Source organism: Plectrocnemia conspersa, unplaced genomic scaffold (assembly GCF_051122295.1).
Source record: "Plectrocnemia conspersa isolate PC_06_02 unplaced genomic scaffold, ASM5112229v1 ptg000008l, whole genome shotgun sequence".
Classification (NCBI taxonomy): domain Eukaryota; kingdom Metazoa; phylum Arthropoda; class Insecta; order Trichoptera; family Polycentropodidae; genus Plectrocnemia; species Plectrocnemia conspersa.
Genome location: NW_028277172.1, coordinates 8,759,111 through 8,773,252, shown reverse-complemented (window position 1 = coordinate 8,773,252; position 14,142 = coordinate 8,759,111). Strand labels below are relative to the sequence as shown.

Sequence of the window (14,142 nt, the reverse complement as noted above, 5' to 3'; positions counted from 1 at the left end):
CAGAACATAATTATTTTTTTTAAATGCTTCGATACACTAAAATAATACAATTGGCCTTGTTCGATGCAATTGTTTGAACTATTCTTTGTAATTATCGGACGGCCACCTTTAAACTTAAGCTTTCATAGAGCGACGAATTGGAAGTAAAGCGTACCAACGCGATAGGCTCGAAGAATCATTATAAAATATGTAACTTTCGGAAAACACGGATCACTACTGGATTGGTGAAGACTCGCCAATATATTTATTTTAAAGCAGCTGTGTTTAACTCTCTGCAAAAGTCATACCACTCGACCACGAAACACAATAATTAATTATAAATAACTATATCATTTAAGTTGATAATCAATAATATTTGAGTTTAATGTTTAACATTGAGAGACAGTCTAGAATTTAAATATATACAGCAATATTAAAAGTCACAATCTTGCGACGTAAACTAAAAGCGCAAAAGTTTTCTTTTGTGCACTTGTCAATTCGTTGTTTGAAACTATCCGACATTGCTCATCTCTCGCAAATGAAAATGGTCACAGACTCTCTAGTAAGAAAAAGCACAACAGTTTTAATTAATCTCGGCCTTAATAATGATGAAAAATTCGTTCGTCCGTTTCCTTATTCTGAAGAGATGCAAAAGGCATCGTCTCGCAATCATCGCCATTGTTTGTTTTCAAATTATTTCCATTTGTTACGGTAAGGGACTTCAGAGAGCTATAAAGCATTCCAGCAGATATTATTCGCTTTGATTTCGACAGTAGATGCAAAATTGTTGTTTGTTATATTTTAAAGAAAGAAAAACTATTATCATAAGAGAATAAGCTTCTCGCCAATAGAGGACAATAATTTCGTCTTAGATATTTTATTATTATTTTTTATTAAAGTTTACTGCAAAATTATACATATGTACAATGCCATACACACACATTTAATGCACAATACTGGTTTATAATCATTTCCATTGTTTAAGTGGGTATAAAAAAATCAGTAAGTATAGTAAAATTCAAGGTAAAATATAATACATTAAACCTAACAAAAATATGATATAAAAATATCCTGTAGATATAATTGAAAATTTAGTATTTTAAAAGCTTATACATTAATCTGCCATGCCATATTGTACCAAAGGTCTTTTCTATAACTAGCAGTAATTAACAACTAAATAAAAGGCTTGAAGCAGCGACTGTTGGTTAATAGTCGTCATCTTCTTCATTTAAATTATCTAAATTTTCAACTGATTAAGTAATCTTTAAAAAATCCAGTGCCTTATCTGTGAGTTCACTGTTCTTTTAATTCAAATGAATAACAGTCTCGTAATATACCACACACAGAGGTAATGAAGATAGTTCACTACAGCGAAACCAAACTAATTTATAGCTAGAGTAAATAACATTTCAATAATTGCAGCATATGACTATGGTAGTTATTACTGAATATCAAATCTGACAATCACCTTTGTGATTGGATTATGGGACGAGGGATGGATTAACAACGAGATTACTATGCCACAGAATAGAGCTAAAGGTTCTATTAAAAACAAACTTTAATAAAAATTGTCCAGAATTATTTCGCGTGTCTAATACTATCTAGTCCAAAGGCACAAAGGGCGGAAAAGTGTATCATTGTGCATTTTTAACCCATTTATCATGCATACCACTTCTTCGGTATGGGAGCTACGCTAGTCTCGTGTATATACATAGTCTCATATTGCCGGTTGTGCTTTATATTCGTGCCTTTTTTATTTTGTTTGCATTTTTTATACGTGTATTTTATTTTCATATTCAGCAAAAAACTCTTTGAAGCCTTGCCTTTTCACAGTGTTGCTTTTGCGCCTCCTCTCCCGTTTTATTTCGTAATAAGATAAAGGGGTGACTTTGTTTAAAAACATTACCGACCACAGTCATGTGAAAGCGCCCCCACAAAGCCGTGGGATTTATTAAAAAAATATTAATTTAGCACAAACCAGATGTGCATCCGTTTTAATGAACGACGCGAAAATCCAATTTTGTCTTCGCGCGAACGTATATAACCAAATAAACGCGCGAGTGTAAAAGGGATTAATTACATTAAAAAATATGGTTTTTATGGTTTTTTTTCTTCTTCTATAAAAACACGTTGATTTGATTGTTATATTTTCATCCTTAATTATCACTTATTTTCTCTCATCGTGTACATATAATAAAAAGCTCATATTACAAATTAAGGTAGTAGGTGAATTGTGAGAGAAAAATGTAATGCTATATTTATATACTCAAAATGGTTTGGTACTTAAATTAATAAAACTTGTAGTCAGTGATTTTACCTAAAAGACCATGTCTGGGAGATTATGTATGTAAATTATTCTTGATAAGGTTTCACTAGATTTGCCAAATTTCACAAATAAATATCTTTATAAATAAATTAATACAATCGAGTTAGATCGTATATAATGCCATCACTTATATTTAAGTTCTATTAATAGTTTATAGTTCTTAAAATATATCACTGATTTACATACTTTGATTCGGGTCTGGTGTCTCACTACTAACTTAGTTGTTAATTATGTTTGTTAAGTTGTAATGCATTTAGCCAACGCCTCTTATGTTAAAAAGTGAGTGATGCAATAAATAAATAAACTGACTTAAAAACAATTATTCAACGAATTAGTGCAGTATTTGTAATGTAATTTCATTAATAAAAAAACTTATTTTATTGCAAAAAGGAGTAAATAAATTTATTCATGAATTCTCCGGAAACTCAACGAATAGACCTTTATACAATAATATATTAATTAATAGCTAGTGTAAGCTATTGTGTTAAAATAGTAATAATTTAGATGTCACTGATTCTCAGATTTACTTGTATGTATTCATTACGTCTGATTGACTAATCCAGTTGATACGGTATTGCTTCGTTAATTAAATTTACACCTGTTAGGTTACAACAAAAGATAAAAGTAATAAATATATATATATACGAAAATTTTTTTTTTAAAATTATTATATTAATCAAATTGCTATTATTTAAAAGCAACTTTATTTTTAATAATAATGTTTTAATTTTTTATACAAGTGTATATAATAATAAAACGCACATATTAAACACGTACTTGAAATTAAAACCTATTCAGACACAAAGGAGGTTGCAATATATATAAGGCAGTCAATAAGTCAAAAATTTAGAAAAAATTTAATGGAAAGTACCTATATGTTATTTTTTTTGATGCTGATACTTGTTTCACAAAGGTTTTAAAGTTTAAAATAAATATAAAAAAAATATTATAATTCTCTGCATACATATTTATGTATATAAAAAATAATTTAACGAACGCCAATTAGTCACGTTATTATAAAACCATTGTTAAAATTGATTCCATTGAAATGTATAATGCTCTTTTAATGACGACTGTTATTGGTCGTATTGTTTACTTATACATACCAAAAAAGCGATTCGTAAACAATACAATATACAATTTCGTTTTATACCCGCGTATAAAAATCTAATTAAGAGACAAATATGCATACACATCTTTTATTAAGTTAAAATGAAAAATGGCAATAAATTATATAACAATAAAAGGGGCACCTCAAAAGGTCTCCTCTTTCTGCACGGGCGCATTTTTTTCGCACACCTGTTTTATTTTCACTCGGAAGAGAAGAGTCATGAATACAAATGGTCACATCGTCGGCCCTTTTTAATTCCACCCTTCTGGGCTTTTCGTCGCCCACCCGCGTTAAGTTTGCGCTTAATATTATGAAAAAAAAGTTACGACAGAATTTCTATATTTGGAATATAGGAAGCGCGGAGACGGTGCTCTTAATCAGGTAAATAAATATTTTTGAAGTCCCGAAAAAGTTTTATGATTCGCGTAATTAAATCGTTTTGAAAAAAAATATGGAAAAGTTGGAAAATTCTGTGTAAAACAATTTTATTGCAACAATATTTTAAAAGTTATATTTATATCAATGTATACAAAAATAAGAAAAGTATTATTACTCCACGACGTGTTATTTGATTTTAGTAGATACAATGCTAAACATAATAATAAAACAGCTTTCAATTAGGTTATTTAAAAAAAATTTTTTTTAATAGATCATTTAGCTTAACAGTTTTTCTAAATCTATTTTACAGATAATCTATGTAGTTAGAAAATTTTTTTGGATAGTCGTCGATGAAGATTTTTGAATTCCTTATAGGAAAATTGTGGACAAAAAAGTAAAAACAGCTACAACAAAATCTTTCTGTATTCTTTTTTGTAGCGTGCATAAATATATTTTTAACTTTCCCCTAAATTCCCTATCCCTTGCTATTCTTAGTCAAGCTTTAATGTGTATATGTTACAGTGAATGTGAATTACAAGAGAAAATATATTTTCACTAGCAGTTCGGTTAAATCATATCCGAATACATTTTTAACAGTAGATATTTTGATTTTATTTTTATTTTAAATCTTCCATTGTAACTTGACAGGCGTAAGTCTAATGCGTTACAACAGTGTAAATCTTTACCAACTGGTTAAGTAAATCAGATTTAATCAATACTTAAGAATAGTTACGTTATGCAGAAAAATATCAACCACCAGACTTTTCAGTCTAGGAATCAGTAACATTTATACATATAATTGATTATGAATTATTATGTGGCATTTAATTAAAAAATATTAGGTATCCATTTATTACTGAAGTCAGTATTTAAAATATGCACATTATTTTAATAAATTAAATTTTAAGAACACTGCCGTAGTTCGAGCTTTTTTTTAGTTAGACTTTTTGGACTACGCTATTCTGACCTTGAGATATATATATAACTTATATAACAGTTACTAAGAAAATTATATGGTGTTCTAATATGATATTTAAAAACCATTATTCGCGCACACTGATATTGACCAGTGAAATTATATTTATACTAAAAAAAATATACCTTCACTGTAACAGTTGCAAAATGTCCATTTGCTGTTCAAACCTAAACCGAACCTATATAGGATAATTATCAAACTCATCTTGACCTAATAAAAGTGCTAAAACCAACTATATTTTTAACTTACATTTGTTTAATTATATTAGGTTAAGTTTAAATTTAAACGGCAAATGGACGTTATGCATATGTCAAGTTTTAGAACATTATATATTTTTAATAGCGCTTATCAGAGTAATTATATTTTGACTCTAAAATATATATTTCTACTGGTAATAATGAAATATGTTTAAACATATTTAAAGAAATAAAATACTGTCCTATTTTATACTGCTTATTTTAAGCTACTGTTTAATTTTTCTCTGAAATATTTTTACGATGTATTTTTTATTTTATTACAATTAAATGTAATTTAAAATAATAAACCATTTCAGATTAATAAATAATATTACTACAACTATATAACTACAAATGTATGTTCTTTTAGCAATACATTTGTTATATCCCAAATATTCACTTTCTCTTGTGTTCACATTTAACAGAATCTCTTAATTAATTTCAAACTGTTATTTATATATTAATTATTTTACAAGTTAAGTTAACATCTAAATATCACATACGTAATATATAATATTAGTTACTTATATACAAATACGTATATCTGTACAAAGATTTAGAATTTGTATTTATATTAATACGTTTAATATTGGTATTTATAATTTAATATTATTAAAAATAGCTTGGAAACAAAGTAAGTAATAAATTTGCTGTACTATCTAAACATTAATATTTCAACGTACATCTCACTTATATGTAAATCTTTTACTTTAAAATCAGCACTCTAATAAATTAAAAAAGTTGCATTAAATATAAAATTTTAATACCCACAATTTAATTAAAAGTATGTGTGTTTTTCAAATAAAATTTTAATCCAGACTATTTCTCAAATTAATTTAAAAACATACTTTAAATTTATTTACACTTAATTTACTTGCAATGTTATTAAAATATACTTAATGTATTATTGGCGATTTTATTTTAATATAATATTATTTGAAGCATATAATTTATTTACAACATACATATTATTGGTTCTTATTTAAATCTTAATGTTTTAAAGTTGGATGGGACTAATTAAATTTTGTTCCCTAAGTTCCGATTAAATCAATATATGTATTTATTTTTTATTAATAGATTTCTTGGTGCAATTTAAAAATAATCATCTCTACAACTATGTTGACGCATATTTTAATTAATTTAAATATACTTGTTATAGCGCATCAATATTTACACGGGCTAAAGATTTTTCCATTAGGGTACCACCCAGATGAAAGTGTCTTGTTCTTTAACCGGGTCGCCCCAATAGAGGTCTAAAAAGTGTTCGGATCACGGAGGGAGTTAATAACCTTACACCCCACTGCAAAGTGGATGCTCTTATCGCTTAGTTTCTGCACAAAGAAATAATGAGGCACTTTTGTTGCGATTTTTTTGTCTCGAGAGAGCGAGAAGGGGGGACGATGTGCTAGCCGTAGAACAATACACCGAGTAAACGACACTGGTACTGTGCTATGCTTACAGAGGTTTCGCAGACAAAATGGGAGCGGTGGAGGTTTAAAATTAAAACACGAAGAGCATCTGCTTTGTTTGTACTTTGGCCAACAAAATTACCACCATTAATATTCTCAGGCATGCACTACTACTTTTTTCATAAACCTATCTATAAAGCAAAACATTTTAAGGTTATTAATATGTATTATGCTAATTAGAATGTTTGATATTCAAATATTTTTAGAAGAATTTTAATAATACACTGTTTAATATTTTTTGATAAATAATTATTAACAAATTAATATTACATTATACAAAAAAATCTTGTGGTTTAATCTATACTGTAAAACAAGGTTTTTGGAATTTAAATAAGGATAATTCAACTGCTATGTATATATATGTACATACAACTTTATTTAAGTCGTAATATTAGTTTCTATATGGTCTTGTAAATAAGTATAAAGTTTGAGATAAGAACTAGAACTAAATTTATTTTGTATGTCTAATATAATTTTTTTATACAAACATAAATATGTAAACTAGTAATGGTAATATTTTTAGGTAAAGTTATGTTTTTAATAGTATAATTATAATTTAAGTAACGAGGCTAGTTGATATGTATCAAACAGTTAGTTTAGAATTTCACTAGTCAATATCAATAAAAATATTTATTCACTGTCTTAAAAATTCAATACATAGGCGATAATAAAATTAGGTGCCGCTTTAAACTATTATAAGTTTACTGTTTAAGACATGTGCTGTCTAAGCCAAACCAACTTGACCTAATGAAAGTTCTTAAATCAGCGTTAGTCTTATATTTGTTAGTAGAAATATGTATCTAGCAGTGAAAAGTATTTAGATATGATTTTACTAAAATACAACTTTACTGATAATACACATTTACTGTAACATATACATAATATTATTTTTTAGCTTCAATTTTTTTTATTTTTTACTTTGTGTTATAAAAGCATAATTAAATTTACTTATATTTTTAATATAATACTTGAATATTTTTTATTTATTATCTATTCTGTGTCTACGAATGTTACTGATTTATAAAAATTGCCTAAAAGTATTGCAAATATATATTTAAATGCTTAATAGTTAATATTGGATATGCAACTTTGCTTTACAATCTACAGGCAAATCATTTATTAGAATTACTTTTAAATATCATAGTTTTAGTTAAGGTAACTAAAATACTAATTTTGATCGATTAAACAACTTGTTTATTATTTTTGATTAAATCTATTGATATTAGAGATGTATGCCATTATAAAATGATTTTTTAATTGATATATGTTTTACAAAAAAAAATAGGGAGCTATAAAAAGGGCAAAAAAACAGTTGAAGCATTAAAAAATCCTACGTTTTTTATGGCTACCGTGTATATTTTATTGAACACATCTACGTAATGTAATCGTCAGTCAACAACATTGGCTAAATTTCGTTTTTAAACCCAAAATTTTCGACTATCCGCCGGGTCGCATGCCTCTGCGGTGGATCGAACATAAAGGAAATCCAATGGATTAATGTTTCAATATTGGATGTGGGTTTAATCCGGTGCCGCTTTTTCCACGCTAATAACCACCGAAATTCTCGACGGGAAACCCTAACGCCCAAAAACCCCGGAACCGGCCCTGTACCATTTCGCATGAACTGCTCTTGCCGCGAGTGATTTCGTACGGGATGTTCGGCACCTCTTATCCGACCGTTGGAAATGAATTGGATCACATAGCTCACCACTCGTGAAGAATACATTTTATGCGACCCAAAAGGTTTATGTATTCTGGATGGGTGGTGTAAAAGGGTTGTTTTCCTCTGTGGAAATATCTGTAGCGATATATGCATACGAATGTATGTATTATTGTGTATGAACTTACATGTATTAATATATAATCAGCCTATTCTATGCATGTATGTTTAGGCTTAGGGAATGTCTTTCAATACCGGAGCATATGCGCAAGACAGTCCAAACAGCATCTTAGATGGTTAATGGCAAAGTACAGGTATATAATTATTTAATACCCGTAAAACGGGATTAAAATGCTTAGTGGTTAAACGTATTTATCTCACCTATATGTAGCATATATATAAGAGCATTGGATTATCATGAACAGCCACACACTTGAATAAGTTTGCAAGGTGTCATGACAGAGTGATGTTTGATTGAGCGAATAGCTTTAAAATATTAGGTTGATATATTTTTATTTACTTGCAAATTTTGTATCATAACTAAATATAAGCATAAAAATCAATTTATTTATATTTAGTAGTGATATAGTACGCATTTTACATTATTCTCTATAAATTGATGATGACAAGATTTTTTTAAAAAATAAATTCACTTAAAATTTTTGTACAAATCTTTGAGAATTTCAAAGAATTGTGTTTGAGACATATGCTTAAAGATTAAAATGTGATATGAACTACCTGAGTACTCACTATTGTCACACTCTTCTATACCGAAAATTTATATGAATATTTAAATTTGTCTGTCAAAATCTATACGTTTTATTTTTCTTAATAAGCAAATTATAGCAAAAATAGTTTAAAAACATAAAAAATATATTCGCCAGTATATTAAAAAAATCTCAATATGAACTTGCATACTTATCCGTTTCGCACCTAAGCTCACGCACAACTTTCTATAACCAGTTACGGCAAAGATTATCCGAAGCTTTCCATCCTCATTATGGAATATAAAGGAAGTCGAAGTATTTCATTAGTGAACTTACAAAGTTCTTCCGCCGTTAGACTACGCGAAAAGTTCACGCAGTAATTTATTGATTTAAATGAAACGTATTATGAGAGGTGTAGCTAAGAAACCGGTTAATAAAAAAATATCCCATATCTTAATGCGAGTGATAAAACTGTCACATATAAAAGAGCAATATATCATAAAATAAAATAAAAATATAAGTAATACTTTTACAATTTTTCAACAGTAAGAAATCTCACGTAGATATACATTTTTATTTAGTTGTTAGAAAAAAAGTGGATTTTGATTTAGAAACAATCAGGTGTAATTAGTTATTATGTCATCTCCAGTACTCTAGAATGTATCTAATCAAATATACAAATGAATAAGTGTAGCGTGCAATAATTTTAGATTCAAAATATTGTTTTTGATTACTTTTCGGCTTATTTATTCATGCGAAAGTGTTTAATTCTTGCCGGGTACAGAAACACGTTGATAATGACAACATTCATAAAGTGTCGCATTGTATGTAATAATCTAGGCGCATCAGAAACAGCTTCGCACATCTCGGCAATTTGTGCAAATGGAGAATTTTCGCCGAAAGCTGAGAAAATTCGCAAAAACTTTTTATTCGACTGCCAAGACCCTCGGAGAGATGAACGAAATTTTAGCACAAGTATGACGCAAATGAGAGGCGTCTTTTTCATTAGCGTCACGCGTTCGAGCGACATTCTAAATTTGCGTACAGCATAATAATATTATAGTACATTATACACAATTTGGATACACAGCGAACATTCAACGCAAATCTGAATGGTATCCAAATTGCTCGAATGCTCGCCCACGCTCCCTTTTGCCCAATTTAAAGCTACCTCTTGGCGGAGGAATGTTTTTTTGGGACCTGTAAACGATCAATGAGATTACGGGTGAGAGTGAATAATCAAATAAATATTTTAGCAAAGTGATAGACAATGTTTGATATGTATCTCTTATCTGTGCGATTTAAAACAGTGTATATAAAACATAAAAAAACTCCGGATGATGCCAAAAATATTTTGGCGAAATATAGAGACTGAAACTACAAGAAAAAACGCGATCTAAATTGCGTAATAATAATGATTTTTTAAAATATATTTATCGTGTATAAAATAAACAGTTAAGGTGCTGTATATAATTTAACGATCGAATAATAAATTATTACGACAATTCAACATTTCGATTTCCAACTCATATCATATCATCATTTCCTGATCTATGGAAATGCACAAAAGTCACCCCTATTCATAAAAAGGGTGACAAATTATATATAAAGAATTATAGACCAGTAGCAGTGTTGTCAGCTCCTGCTAAATTATTTGAAATAATTATTCATAAATATCTTTACAATCACTTTCAGCAAGTTTTATTAGACCAACAGCACGGGTTTCGTCCTGCCCGTTCCACTGTTACTAATCTTCTGTCGTTCACCAAAACGGTGACAACTTCTCTCGATGCCGGAATTCAAGTAGACGTCGTGTATACAGATTTTGAGAAAGCCTTTGACAAAGTTTGTCATACGTTATTATTAAAAAAATTGTCGAACCTCGGTTGCTCAGATAATTTAACTCGGTTATTTTCGAGTTATTTAAGCAATCGTAAACAGTTTGTAACCTATGGTGGCCGATTGTCAAAGGAATATTTTACCCCTTCGGGGGTTCCTCAAGGATCCAATCTGGGACCTCTGCTTTTTGTGTTATTTATTAATGACATAAATACAGAAATTAAAAATTCAAGTTTTCTTCTGTACGCAGATGATTTAAAATTATATAAATGCATTCGATCTGTTGCGGACTCCTTCTCTCTACAAAGTGATTTAGACTCTCTGTGGAGATGGGCTTCCGTTAACCGTCTGCCCTTTAGTGTCGGAAAGTGCCATACTGTGTCATTTTCTCGATCCCGTTCGCCATCAGCTTATTTCTACCATCTCGGTGGTAACATTTTGACTAGAGAAACTTCCATTAAAGATCTCGGAATCACTTTCGAGAGCAAATGGAGGTTCTCTCTACACATACACGACGTCTGTGATAAATCTTCCAAGATGCTCGGCTTTGTTATGAGGAATGCCTTTCACTTTGATGATCCGTCAGTTATTCGCATCCTCTATGACACCTTAGTTCGTAGCATTCTTGAATCGGGATCTATAATTTGGAATCCCCGAATAGCCAAATATTCCCTTTTAGTGGAAAAAATTCAAAAAAGGTATTTAAGATACCTTTACAAAAGGACATTTGGTTATTATCCGTACTTATATCCCAGCGCCTTTCTTTTAGGGGCGTTGGGATATGATTCGCTGAATTCTCGCAGAAAGCTGTATGTCGCTAAGCATTTTTTTAAACAACTATAAGGTGCTGTCGACAATCCAGCTATTCTCGAGGAATTCCAGTTTTGGGTTCCGGAACATTTTCGAGAATCACGATCGAGACCTCTTTTGATGGCAGTTAGGGCTAGGACATCCGCACTTGCCGACTCGCCTATGGCTGTGGCCATACGGCTCCTTAATACGCTTGCATTACATATTGACCTGTTTAATGTTAGCTACAAGGAGCTGATCCAGTTTGTCTCATTTAATTTTGATATTTTATAATTTTTTGTTATGTTTATTATTTTTAAGTATTGTTCTATTTATGTATATATACGTTTTTGTTTTTTTGTTTTATAAATTTAAAATTTGTTTTCGACCATCGTGGCGCATTGGGGTAACCTGTTAGGCCACGATGGTCTTAATTCAATCTAAAAAATAAATAAAATAAATAAAATAAATAAATGAAGTTTAAAATGATGTTGGTTAATAATATACAGAAAAAAACGTTAAATAAATTTAGAAATAATTTTGCCACACATCTTATATTTAGAAATTACATAGAAAGAAAAGTTAATTTGGCATTAAATTTAAAAAAAAAAATCGGTGATCTGCAAACATTTAACGTCCATTAAAAAAAATATGCTAAAATTCTAAGAAAATATTTAAAATCCGTGCATCTGCAAGTCACTGAGAACAACGTTTTTTTTAATATGATTTTGCTATATTTCAAAATCTATTTCTTGTGTCATTTAGATAGAAACTTTAAAACATAATAAAGTAGAAATTAAGAATAACAAACATTAAAACCTTTCAACATTATTTAACAACAATAATTCTCTGGAAAAGAGTAGTGAAGACACTAAAAAGAAACAATGAAAACAAAATGTGTTGGTACTAAAAAATGGACCTCAAAAACAGGTTATCATTTGAATTAAAAGCACAGTGATCTCGCAGGTAAGCCAATGAATTTTTTAATATAATAATGTTCAATTGAAAAGTCAGGGAAGTAAAATGAAGAAGATAACGACTAGTAACCACCAGTCCCTACTAATATCTAAAACGAAAAAAGCGTCCTCTACTGGTAAAAAGTTTATTAAGCTCTGAATCTAAAATGTAGCTATGGAAATTTCGGATTCTTAAGCCACTCAAAAATGAAAGATTGTTTAATTTTCTAACACCACTATTTAGAGAAATTGTATTGATATGGCTATCGATATAAGGAGCAAGTTGTAATGAAGGTAAATAAATTTAATGTTTGCAATTTAATTTGACAAATAAAAAATGTATATAGCCATATTATTTGAAATTTATTTGTGAGATATGTTAAAATAGAAGCTTTAGAAAAATTTTGTTGACATTGCTCGGATGTTTTTACAAAAATTAAAAAGATTTCTTATCCAGAACTGTAGTCCACTCACTATATGATAGCTGTAAATTAATTTTTCCTGACAATTAAACGCAGTGATGAAGGACGCTGTTAAGATCATAAACGAAATTTAAAGACTGAGTATGGACAACACAAACATTTATTTTTTTACACAAAAGTGTAGAGTTTTTGCTCGATTTGATGAACTGAGAGAAGAAATAAAAATGTTTACGAAAGTACAAAACTCGATCCTGCTCGAGCCTTTGTTAGATAATTAATGGATGGCTAAACTTATTTATATTATATATATGTATATGGCGGATATGTATAGTCTTCCTAATGAACTTAATATTTCTTTCTAGGGTTTTTTAGAAATAATTTAACAATGATAAATAAGGTGAATGCGTTTAAAAAAGCTAGCTCTTCGCATATGAAAAGAACACAGAATTTTTATTGTTGCTAATGTAAACCGGAAATTAATTTTAATTATAGTTGCTTAATACTAAAGGACTTTATGTTTAATTAATATTTAAGAGGTTTAAGTGTGCTTTTACTATATAATTATTATTTTTGCGTTAGTAGTCCGCAAAATCTTTTATAAATTTTCATTGGTCCGCAGGTATAATAAAATGGAAAAACTGTTATATTCCATAATATTATAATATAATTTATATCGATAATATTATATTTGATAATTGTAGTAGATTTATATACAAAATCGAAGATAAAACTATTTGATATAATGTATTTAAAGAGATTCACGTCAATGAAATCAATTCGTAAATATTAAATATATAATCATCTATTAAATTACACATGTTTAATCTCAATTAATGTTTGTATAATATATTGAATTATATAATATTAGAATTTTTTTTCAATATTACTATAACTTCTGTAGTTTTAAGGCTATATGAAAAGTTATTAATACTATTTAGAAGGAATTAATAATAAAATATTATAAATTATGATAAAATATTTTTTTAAAAACTATTGTTTGATCAGAGTGATGAGACTTGGGCTGTAACAAATTAAAAATCAAAATTGTTTTTTAATAACTTGTCGTAATTAGAGCACTTCACTCTCGCTATTTTCTTTGCTACAGTAAATATTTGAGTTTAATGCTGAGGATATTATTTATATTTTTTATAGAAATAAAAAAAGTTAAAGCGGTAGTTTGAGTGGCGTATTTTAAAGAGTGCAAAGAGAGTTTCGAAAGTGTGCTTGGTATATCCGCGAAGACAAGTGGCGTCTGAAGTGTTTCAAGAACGCGTTTCTTCTCCTAGAAAAGTGG

The 14,142-nt window shown here is 29.0% G+C and overlaps 1 protein-coding gene across 1 annotated transcript in view; it reads right to left on the bottom strand.

The window, feature by feature from the left end:
• The window catches only part of side-IV (sidestep IV transmembrane protein), a 592,042-nt gene that overhangs the window by 111,403 nt on the left and 466,497 nt on the right, over window positions 1-14,142 (bottom strand). The window lies entirely within an intron of this gene.